The 12,033-nt window shown below is 38.2% G+C and overlaps 1 protein-coding gene across 1 annotated transcript in view; it reads left to right on the top strand.

Moving 5' to 3' along the window:
• The first annotated feature begins 954 nt into the window (after window positions 1-954).
• GABRA3 (gamma-aminobutyric acid type A receptor subunit alpha3) overlaps window positions 955-12,033 on the top strand; it is a 330,737-nt gene continuing 319,658 nt past the window's right edge. Inside the window, 1 exon segment of the mRNA XM_033201527.1 lies at window positions 955-1,161. The gene's annotated coding sequence lies outside the window, so the exon portion shown is untranslated.

Here is a 12,033-nt window from a genome sequence, read left to right as displayed (position 1 = left end):
TTGAAAGCAACATAGCAATTTTCAGAGGCAGAACTCAAACTCAAGTTCCTTTATTTATTTTTAGCCTAGGTCTTTTCCACCCTATGCTACATGTTTTACTGTGCTTTGCCTAGGTTGCTTTTTTTCTTTTGACCCAATGGGAATATAATTCTTTTATACTTTGAGTCAATAATTCTCCTTTTCCCCATCTTAGCCCTTGTGCAAACTTATGTATAGTCTCACACAATCACATACATCTATATTCCCTTTGGAATGTTTGAAAAGAAAGCATTGTGGTTCTGCTGCTTGTCTGTCTTGTCTACAGGGAAGCTAGAGCTGACAGTTTTGAATTGGGGCTGCACTTCTACTTGGTTGAGGGTGGGGGTGGAAGTTAGGTCAATAGGGGATCAATGTGGCGGAACTCTTTCTTCTTAGTGGAGTATGAATGACAACCTCTTTGATGTACATTTTTCTAGCTCATTATTGCCCCCAGAGATGGAATCTGAACAGACAGGATTGTCAAACCTTTATTTGGAGCCTGGGTTAGAAGGCACGCCCATAGGGATGTAAGGGAGACAGAGAGAAAAAGGAGGAAGCTCTCTTCAGTCTTGGAGCAGCAAGTAAGCATCGCACATCAGCTACAGTAACCCATACTTCCTTTATCCTCCTATTCGCTCTTACCCTTTTGCTCTCTTTCTCTTCCCTTTGCTTCCTCTGCTCCTCCCTTTCTCTCTGGGCTTCCCTCTATTTCTCTGTTGGATGCTTTAAGGAATAAAATACTACTTTAGTATTTCGTAAAACAACCACATCTAAAGCCTTGCAAGTGCTGTATTCACAGCCCCAGCACAGCCGCGTGCTAAGCACCAGTGGTGAACCTAAAGCCAGCAAAGGGGGAGGGGAGAAGGGGAGGGGAGGAGGGGAGGGAGAAACTGACAGAGAGGGAGGGAGGCAGATTGAGAGAGAGAGAGAGAGAGAGCGAGAGAGAGCGAGAGAGAGAGAGAGCGAGAGCGAGCGCGCGCAAGCAAGCTAGCGAGCAAACCAGAGAGACAGACCGAGAGAGGGACCAGGAGAGAGACCAGAGAGAGAAGAAGAAGCCAGAAGCCGAGCTCTGTCAGGGCTCAACCTCCAACTTGTTTCAGTTCATTCATCCTTCTCTCCTCTCCGCTCAGACTGTAGAGCTCGGTAAGAAACATTGATGTTCCTTCTTCCCCCTCCCCCAAGCTCAGGTCTCTTTTAGCGATAGCATCTCTCCCCCGTACTGAGAGTCTCCTTGGGTTGGCCGGGAGGCGAGGCATGCTCTGCAGCTGTGATGCTATCCTGGGTTCCCCAGTGGGGCTGGTGGAAGCCCAGAGGCGGCATCTGAGCAGGGAGACACTGGGGTAAAACCCGATTTGAGGAAGGGGGGTTGCGATGTGGTATGTGCGTGATTTGCTTCATTGTCAGTGAATTGTTTTGTTCCTCTTTGGAAGCAGGTCAGCATTGACCTTGCAAATTGCTTGGGGGGCCCCAGCAGCTGCTGCAGAAAGCCACGGAGTGGCCCCTAGCCAAAGCAGACAGCACTGTCATGACCCCCCAGACAGCTCTAGGCACCAGGGATGGAGTAATGGCTGGAGCTTTCTCCCTTCTTTAACTCTTTCTCCGCAGCTGCTTCTCACTGCTGGAAATAAAGAAGGAGGGTACCTTGCAGCCTCTTTCTCCATCTCCCCATTACCTCCCCCACATGCAAGTGAGTAGAAAGTTGTAAATAACTGCTTCCTTTAAAGCAGATTGAGCCCTCCCCCCTTCCTTTAAGGGGCTCACTGTGGGGTTGGGCCTGACTTCCTCCACAAACTTGGGAGGTTTGCCTTGTTTCCCTGAGAGAAGCTCCATTGCTTGCCCACCCTCAATTCCAGGTAGTGAGTTGACATCCTAGATCAGAGATTCAGATACCCCACCCCATCCCACTCATAGGCATCATGTTAAGTCCAGCTGTGTCCTTGGAAGGGAGGAAACACCTGATGGTTTGTCTGGAACTGGCCTCCCAGTTTGCTGCTCCTCTAACTGTGGCTGCGGGTGGCATGAGCAAGAGGACTGGGGGAAGGGTGGCTGTTGGATTGATGAAAAGCAGGGTGATGAGGTAGGATTACTGGTATGAATAGTTTGGCTTATTGAGAGTCAGCAAGTTCTGGTTGTCTGGAGCTATGCAAAGACTGATTGAGGCTCTTGTAGTATAGCCCCTCTGAACTGGTAGGGGAAGGGATCTAATTGTTTGATGGGAGCTTTCTAAGTGAGTGACACTGCTGTGCCTGTGGTAGTAATTATGGCATCCCTAATACTAATTGCTAACATTATTGAGTATGTGGTATATTTTGAATTCTGGACTGTTTAGTGTGTATTACTTCATTAAATTATTGTGGCAGAATAGTGCATTGAATAACAGACACTATTATTATCTTTGGTTTACTGACAAAACTGAGGCACAGAGAGGTTAAGCAACTTGTCCAAGATTGCAGAGCAATTAAATGTCCCAGTTGGAAATTAAAACACTGGCAACCTGGTTCCAGAGTCCATGGTCTTAACCATCAAGCACTACTGCCTTCTTGGGGAGAATTATGCACCTTTGTTAGGCAAGTGTAGATACAACAGGTACAGTGTGGCTTGGCAAGATGTTTTGGAAAGTAGTGGCCTAGCTTTTGTGTAGAGTAACAGAACTTAGCCTGGAGCCAGGCTTCACCTGGATTTCTGGAAGGGGCTGCACGAAAGACTTTCATTGGTCAGCTTGCTTTCCTTGAAAATCCTACTTCACTTTTTATAGCCTCATCCACCCAACATGCTCCAAACTGCGCCTTTTAAAAACAGACCTTATTCTTATTTCCTGAGCATTTGGAGTTATTCTGTGCCGAAAATTTTAGAATACTAAAACCTTGGAACTGGAAGGAACCCAAAAGGTCAGTCATTAAGCTTTATTTCTCTACTCAGTTCTTGAATTTATCCTAAGCATCCAATTTGTTGACTGATTTCTATTTGAACTCCCTGCAGTGATAGAGAGCTCATTACATGGCTCTTTGTGTCATTGTGCAACTGTGATTGTCAGAAAGTATTCCCCATTATAAGCCAAAATCTGTTTCCCAGTAACTTATATTAATGGGTTCTTTGGGACTGTCGGGAACAAATTTGCTTTTTCTTAATAATAGTTCTTCAGTTAATTGAAGACAGCAATCATGCCTCCCTCTTAACTCTTGGATCCAGTAAGACCACAGAGTAAAGGATTATCATTTACTGTATGCTGGAAATTGTACTATTCTTTTTTTTTTTTTTTGAGATGGAGTCTTGCTCTGTCACCCAGGCTGGAGTGCAGTGGCGTGATCTCGGCTGGTGCAAGCTCCGCCTCCCGGTTCACGCCATTCTCCTGCCTCAGCCTCCCGAGTAGATGGGACTACAGGTGCTCACCAAGCGGCTAATTTTTTGTATTTTTAGTAGAGACGGGGTTTCGCCATGGTCTCGATCTCCTGACCTCGTGATCTGCCCGCCTCGGCCTCCCAAAGTGCTGGGATTACAGGCGTGAGCCACCACGTGGGGCCTAGACTATTTTTAATAGGCCTAATAGCCCACTTGTTTGTTAGTCACAAATTGACCCTACGGAGTTTTCTAAAACAGCCCTGACAGTGTATGTTCTCTTCCTTGGATGAGTTTGATATCTGGTGTCAACTGGACTGTTGGGAACAAGGAAGGTCGCTTTCATATTCCTAAAGACCAGAAATTGATTAGTACTGGTCCTTCTAAAGCCCCCAGGATGTCTATATGGCATCCAGACAATAGGCATGTGGGAAGATTTGAGTGGCAGGAATTTTCATAAAGAAAATTATGAAATTTTCTATTTCATAAAGAAAAGCACATTTGAAATACTGGTAGTTCAAGGTTCATACAGTATACAGAAGGTAGAAGAATAAGCTATTTTATCAGAAAACACCCCAGGAATAATTACATCACTGAGGGGATACAATACAGAGGGACTGGGTGGAAAGGGGTGAGTATGCGGTTGCTAGAATGGAACACTGACTTGACTGTTAGCAAATTTGGGTTCCATTCCTAGCTCTGATGATTTGCCAATTATCTTGGACATATGACTTCCCCTCCATGTGCCTCAGTTTTTCCATCTATAAGATGTTGAAGTGGACTGTATCTCTAAGGGTCTTTCAACTCTGAAATTCTTTATCTAAAGTAAATTATAAGATTTCAGAGTTATAAGAGGCTTCAGAAATCGTTAGGCCAGTGTTTCTCAAACTTTAATGTGTAAAAATATCTCCTGGGAATCTTGTCAAAATGCAAATTGTGATTCAGAGAGTCTATAGCAGGGGCCTTGGATTTTGCATTTTAACAAGATATTAGGTGATCCTGAAACTGCTGTTCCACTGACCACATTTCAAGTAGCAAAGCTCTAGTAGAGTGCTGGTCAAACTCCCCTAGTGAAGGAAAATGTTTTTTGTTGTTATTGTTGTTATTTGTCTTTTCCTAATCCATCACAGAAGACTGTTAATTTAATAAAATAAATTAACCATGAATTACTAGAAAATGAAAGAAAAGACATACGAAAGATAAGCCACATTTGTATTATTAGATTCTACAGACATAAAATGATTTTTTCAAATTGCTGTAACATTTTCTAAGTGCTTACCCTCGACTTCTGTACTTTGGTCATTACAGTCTGGTAATAAAAGTTCACAGACAGGCACTGATTGGCGGGCTACATTTTGAGTGCACTAGTCTAGGCTACCTGCCCGCCTAATTTAAGAGGCCCAAATTACACCCAGCTTTAATTTCTAAATCACCTCTCAGATGATCTTTTACTCTACAGTTAAATATCTCCTTTAATGAAGAATTCAACATTTACACAAAGTTGCATTGTTTATGTGTTGTGACAGATAAAATGTTTGTTTTTTCTTGAAACTCTTAATGTCCTTAGCGTTTCTACAAATTATACTTTCAGTTATATATTCCAAGTGGGTGAGGGGCTGTATCAGTTCAGTTTATTATACCATTAGCCTTTAGCCTAGTGTATGACATAGAGTAGGTGCTTAACAGATGTTTTTTAAGTAAATGAATGAACCATTAGACATTAGTTGTGGGGCCATACATTCAATAAAGGAAAGGTAATTTGGGCTTTCTTCTGTATTGGGGAAACAGGATTCATCCCATTTAAAAAATTTCTTAGAGTGGATAGAAATCCAACTTGACTACTTCAGAGAGTTACTTGGTATCTCAATTTTATTTTGAGGGATTGCTAGAGTGGGCCATTAGAAGGCTGTTGGTCTTTATTCTAGAAAGAGTGGGACTGATTAAGGGCTTTGAGCAGGATAACTGACATGGCTTAATGGAATCTGTTCAGTATAAGGTTACTAAGTGCCTATGATGAACCAAAGATAATGTGGGAGATACAGGATTATTTAGGAATAGCCTCTGCCCTCCAGGATGACACAGTCAAGTAGGAAAGAGAAGAAGTATACAAACAACTATAGTATTAGGAGATGAGATCTACACCCATAAAAGAGAAGCAAAGGGCTTTAAGAAGATCAAAGACACCTTCCTGGAAGTGGCATTTGAAATGAGCTTTGAAGATTAGACAACTTTGAGTATGCAGAATTAGGGGATGGGAAAGGTATTCTATTCAGAGGCTAGTTGTGTTGGAGTAAAGTGTATGCAGAAATATTTACGTGAGACGTGTTTGGCAAGATAGGTGGAGGGCTTGACTATAAATCATATTGAATGCTAGATGGGAAAATTAGGACTTTATATGTAAAAGAGATGCAACTCCCTCATTTTAGGGATGAGCAAACCCATCTTGACAGAGTGAGTGACTGATTTGCCTAGGGCCACACAAGTAATAATATTGTTATAGTCCAGTGAAAGATACTGAGCACATTTGAAAATATGGGATTGGAACTCTGGAAGGAAGTCAGTTGGAGAGAGTGATTTGAGAGTCATTGCCTCTCAATACTTGAAATAGAGTAAAAGAGATTCAGGGGTGGTACTTTGAAGAATGCTTTTTTTTTTTTTTTTTTTAAGGATATGGGGGAAAACGATGACCCTTATGTGAAGTCTACAAAGGAGAAAAAGTCAGAGATATGGAAGGAAAATTAGAAGAGTATGTTTTGAAGGTGCTAAGAGAGGAGAGGCACCTTCTAATTTATTTATTGCATACATACCATTTACTAGGCATGGAGAATATAATGGTGAGCAAAACAGACAAAGTTGTTGCCATCCTGGGCTCATGGTTTAGGTAGTGAGATAGACATTATTCGACAAACCACTGAACTATATAGTCATAAATTGTGATTCATATGTAGAGGAAAATGTACCGCTTTAAGAAGAAAGGTGTGGTCACCATTATTAAACTTCACAACAGAGTTGAGTAGTGAAAAATGATATCTGGTTTATAACAGTCCTTCCCACTCTGATGGTCACAGTGCTTACCAACACTTCAGCTGGATGATGCATACCCATTTTGCAAATGTTTGGCAGATGATTGTGCTGCAACAGTAAGGGAAGGTAAGGGTCCCTCCAGGCTCATGTCCACAGGAGCAGTGACTTACTTAAAAACTAGGTTATATGTCGTGTGGCTTAACTGAAACTCACAAAGACCCAGTGCCTTTCCCAGGTCCTCCAACTCTCTCAATTCAGCAATTTATAGGAAGAGGCACTTGATAAAAAGTATGAGGAATTTGATATTAAAAATCCCTCTTAAAATGGGATTTCTGATAGCCTAGTCCTGACTTGGATACTCGGTTTGTTTTGACATATCACTTGTCTTGTTTGAGCCTGTTTCCATATCTGTAAAATAATGTGGGGGGAGGTTTGGAAAAGGGTTTTGAACAGGGTGACTGACATGAATCTATTAAGATATTTACAAAGACCCTCCAAGCTGTGAGGTTCTATAGTTCATGTTCTCCTCTATACTGTGTTATCACCGTTCTGTGCAGGTAGCTCAGGTTCGGTCACTTATATAAGCAACACTAATAACTTTATGCAGAATTCTGAAGGTTGATAATTTTGGTGGAAGTATTCACAGACTTTAGAAGAGGTCGTTGAAATGCACCTTCCTTGTTTTATTCCTGAGGTGACCGAAATTGTGAACTGTCCTCAAAGTTAAGGAAAGAACTGACTATATTGTAAAATATATAGTAAAGTTGGATATTAGGTGATATTTCTATTACTGCTGGTTTGAAATAAACTAAAGTCACTGAGAATAAGATGGGGCATGATACTGTTAAATATGCGCAAGGTGATTATCTCATTCTGAAATGTAATGGTCCAGGTAGTCTCTTCCTGGGGGGAAGATATATGTGAAGGGAAACACTGGTTGGTAATATAAAAGCATTTTTATACTTAAAAGCATGATTTTAAACATATTGATGTCTGCACAAAATATGTCTGCTTAATATACACAGAAGGGGGAATAAAAATCTCCAGGACATATATTTTGAAGGGTACTTTTCTCTTTAAAAACTGATTTCTTAAAAAACGCAAGTATTATATATATTTTTGAAGGGAAGGGGAGGTGGATGGAGATGGATTTATGTAAGTGACCATAGCATAAAATAACTTTTCAAAATAGTGCAAGAGGAGCTCAGAAATGGCAGGGCCCTTAACAATCATGTAATGGCAGTCTTATCACCCAGTACATATGGTCATCTATTTTCAGTGTGAATGGTTTCAGGAAAGGTTGCTTAACACCACCAGATAATAGACAGCTTGGTTGTTAGCAAGTTATTCTTCATACTGACCTGTAATCTGTCTTCTGAATTCAACCTATTGGTCTTGCACCTTGGAGCAACAGCAATACTGTATAATTGCTATTCCCCTTCTTCATAATGGCCATTCAAATGTTTAACCATTGTTGTTCTTCTTCTCATCTTTTCTTCAGTCTATATATTGCTAGTTCTTGAGTTTATGTGATACATATTTTGAGAAATTTCTACAGTAGACACTTCCATCTTCAGTATCCCTCTTAATGTGTGATATCCAAAATGGGACCCAGTACTTTAAGCATGAATGGCTAGCACTTCCATTTAAAAAATGTGTATATTTTCTAATATACCTTAAGATTGTAATATCTACCATTAAATTTTTTTCTGATTATAAAAGTAAAACAACCTCATTACAGAAAATTTTGAAAATGAGGAGACTTTTTAAAAAAAAAAATCACCTCTAAATCCTAGTCCAGAGATAGCTTGCTGTATTTCCTTTCAGATGTGTTTCTGTGTTATATAATTGGAATCACATCTTATATGTACTATTTTTGATCTGACTTTTTCTTTTTTTATTGTTATAATTGTTTTATTTTATTAGAAGTAATTGTTGTTAATCTCTTATTGTGCCTAATTATAGATATGTCTGTATAGGAAAAAATACAGTATATATAGGGTTTGGTACTATTTGCAGTTTCAGGCATCCACTGGGGTTCTCAGAACATATCTCCATAAGGAGGACTACTGTAGTTTAGGAGGTAAAGAGGGATCATGGGGAGAAGCATGAAGAAGAGTGACAGAGAAGCAACACAGCCAAGAAAGGGCATTTCACAAGCCAGCCATCAGTGTGGAGGACTGGTGCTTAGTCCCAGTGGAGAACCTCTGGGAACAGTATAAACCATACAGCTCAAAGCCATCCCACTCAGGCGTCGAGGGAGCAGGGTCTTTACATACTGGCCCTTATAGTTAGTTGCCAAGGGCTGCTCCCAGGGAGCATTTGTTCCCTGGCATTTCAGCCTGCCTTCTTGGTGGGAAAGCAGGCTGCAGCAGGAGGAGAAAGGCAAGGAAATGCATATGCTGGTGGTTGGGAGTTGGGTTGGAGTGCACTGAAATGGTAGGGGTGAAGAGATCTAGTTGACGGGAGGCACTGACAGCACCTACTGTGCATTTGTTGAGCACTTTATGATGTGCCAGGTGCTTGGCACATATTATCCTGTTTGTTTCTTGGTGCAACCCAATCAAGTAAATATTATTTTACTCATGTTATACATGAAGAAACCAAGACTCCCGGAAGATACATAACTTATGGTGCAGCTAAAATGAGGCAAGGTTCAAGGTCAAACTCAAGTTTGCCTCATTCTATATTACATGATTATTCTATAATGTCATTGTTGTAATCAGGGTTCTCCAGAGAGATACACTGATAGGATATATACAGAAATAATATGAAAAGGAATCTGTGATGTTCCCCTTCCTGTGTCCAAGTGTTCTCATTGTTCAATTCCCACCTATGAGTGAGAACATGAGGTGTTTGGTTTTATTGTCCTTGCAATAGTTTGCTGAGAATGATGGTTTCCAGCTTCATCCATGTCCCTACAAAGGACAGGAACTCATCCTTTTTTATGGCTGCATAGTATTCCATGGTGTATATGTGCCACATTTTCTTAATCCAGTCTTTTGATCTGACTTTTTCATTGGTATTATATTGTGAGCATTTCTCCACATCGTTTAGCAGCCTTCAAACAATTTTTAATAGCTGCATACTTTTCAGTTTTCAATTTCTACTATAATTGTATGACAGATCACATATTGATCATTTAAATTATTTTTGCTTCTTTGAACCTCACCTTTTTAGATCTTTATTCAAATGTCACATTTGAATTCTAAACGATCTCACATAAAAATGCAAACCCATCTTTTCCAACACTTACTCTTCCCCTTTCTTGCTTTACTTTTTTAAACCTTTGGCTTGTGTCATCACCTAAGAGACTAGATACATTACATCTATTGTCTGGATTCCTGTTTTAGGGTGTAAGTCCCTCAAGCATGGGGATTTTTTTCTCCATTTTCTTCACCCTTATATCCCTTAGAACCTACAATAAGGTCTGACATACTGTGGATACTTAGTAAATGTTTGTTGAATGAATTATTAAGATGAGTTTTTATGAAAGGCATTACTGGGTCTGAAGATACTAACTTTTTAAAGGCTCTTGATATATATGTGAAGGTGTTCCACTATATAAGATTGTTGATTACTGCTCATACACCTATGACAGTGCTGGCTATTGTCATTCTTTTAAAATATTTACCAATCTGATGGGGGTAAAATGGTACCTTACCGTTTTAATATGTGTTTCTTTTATTATAATGAGATTGAATACTTTTTTGATCAATTTTGTTTCATTTCTATGAACATCTATTTTTGATCTTTGTACATGTTCCATTAAGAACTTACATTTTTTACAATTTTTATGGGCAATGTGTATTTAGTTGACCCATTAGACCTTTTTCTGTCAAATGTAGGGAAAAATTCTCCCACTTACATTTTAAACGTTTAAATTTAAAAGTTTACATTTTAAATAGACTTTTATGCACACTAATCTTAATTTTATGTAATTTTATTTATCTTTTCATTTGTAATTTCTTCTGATGAATTCATGTTTAAGAATTTCTTCTCATTCAAAATTGGATAAGTGCTTAAATGAATTTTGTTTTAGTTTTTATTGCTTATGTTTAATCCCTCTGAAATTTATTTTGCTGTGTGGTGTGAGGTAATTTTCTAAATTGTTTTCCCTGCCAATTGTTTCATAGCACCAAACACTGAATAATTCATTCATTCCCACAGTTCTGTAATATATACAAATTGTAATATATGTAGTAGATACTGTTTGGAATTTATCTATTCTTCATTTCTTTTAGTCTGTCTCTTCTTGTCCTAGTTACAAAGTTTAAATATTGTTGTAGCTTTAAAATAATTTTTATTACCTCAGCTCTTCTACTTACTAGCTGTGTAGCCTCTCTAAGCCTAGATTTATCTGTATAGAATGGATAGCAGTAACATTTATTTTATGCTCGTAATTTTGTGAAGGGGATCTTTCTACCATTATTTCTGTTAATCGATTATGCAGAAAATTAGTATTTATAATTTTAACTTCTTTTTTTTTACTTTGCTCAAGTTTATTATTATAAATTTATAGTTTACAAGTTATTTTCTTTTTTTTTTTTCCTTTTTTATTTTGGAAATTTAAGGGAAACTCAGAGAGTCTTTCAAAACAATGAACAAGTAACCACATACATACTACTAGAGTGAACAATGGTTAGCATTTTGTCGTTTTGGTTTTTGATATGTTTTAATAAAAGAAATAAAACATTATATATAACCTTTAACTTTCTTTGTGTCTAGCCCCTGTTTCATTCCTTTCCACATCCCTCCAAACATGACACTCAGGGCCACTCACATTTGCTTAATTTTCTGTTCAGTTGCTTCTTCTTACTGATTTGTAAGACTTATTTATATATTCTGGATACTAAGTATTTTTGAGATATACATATCATATATCTGCTTCTATAATGTTACTTCACTTTCTATTTTGTTTATGGGGTCCTTTATCATTACAGAAGTTTTAAATTTTCATGTCAGATTTATCAATCTTTTCCTCCATGAATTGTGCTTTTTGTGTCATGCTTTAAGAGATATTACTGATAATGTGATCATAAAAAATGTTCTCCAAAATTTTGTTGAAGAGTTCAAGAAATTTTCTTTACATTTAGTTCTTTAATCCATCTGGATTTTATTCTTGTATGTAATGTAAAATATTAAGCAGTTTTTTTCCATGTAAAATACTATTGTTTTAAATGTCGTTTATACACAACTAGTTTAGAACGCAAACTCCACCACATTGCCTAATTTTTATACATGTTTGAGTCTATTTCTAGGCTCTCTATTGTGTTTCATTAATCTATTTGTCTACACTTGTGTTGTTTTACTTACAAATGCTTTATAATGAATTTGATATTTGTATATTTGTAAAGTCAAGTTAATGTTCACTGCCTTCATCCACACTCACACCACTTTTCTTTTTTTTTTTCTGGATCATCTTATTTTTGGTCCTTTCCTCACTTACCTTAATTTTAAAATGAAATTATCAAACTACAAGAAAGTAATGTTTTTTTTTCTTGAAATTATATTGAATCTGTAGAATGATTTGAAGAAGAATTGACATCCTTTTGACAGAGATTTCCTATTTATGAATATGTTATATCTTGGCATTTATTCAGGACTTTTTGCAACCTTTGATGAAGGTTGGTAAATTTATTGATAATTTTCTTA

Source organism: Trachypithecus francoisi, unplaced genomic scaffold (genome assembly GCF_009764315.1).
Source record: "Trachypithecus francoisi isolate TF-2019V2 unplaced genomic scaffold, Tfra_2.0 Lachesis_group6, whole genome shotgun sequence".
NCBI classification, from domain to species: domain Eukaryota; kingdom Metazoa; phylum Chordata; class Mammalia; order Primates; family Cercopithecidae; genus Trachypithecus; species Trachypithecus francoisi.
Note: the sequence above shows the minus strand (reverse complement) of the source record. Positions and strands in the feature narration are given on the sequence as shown.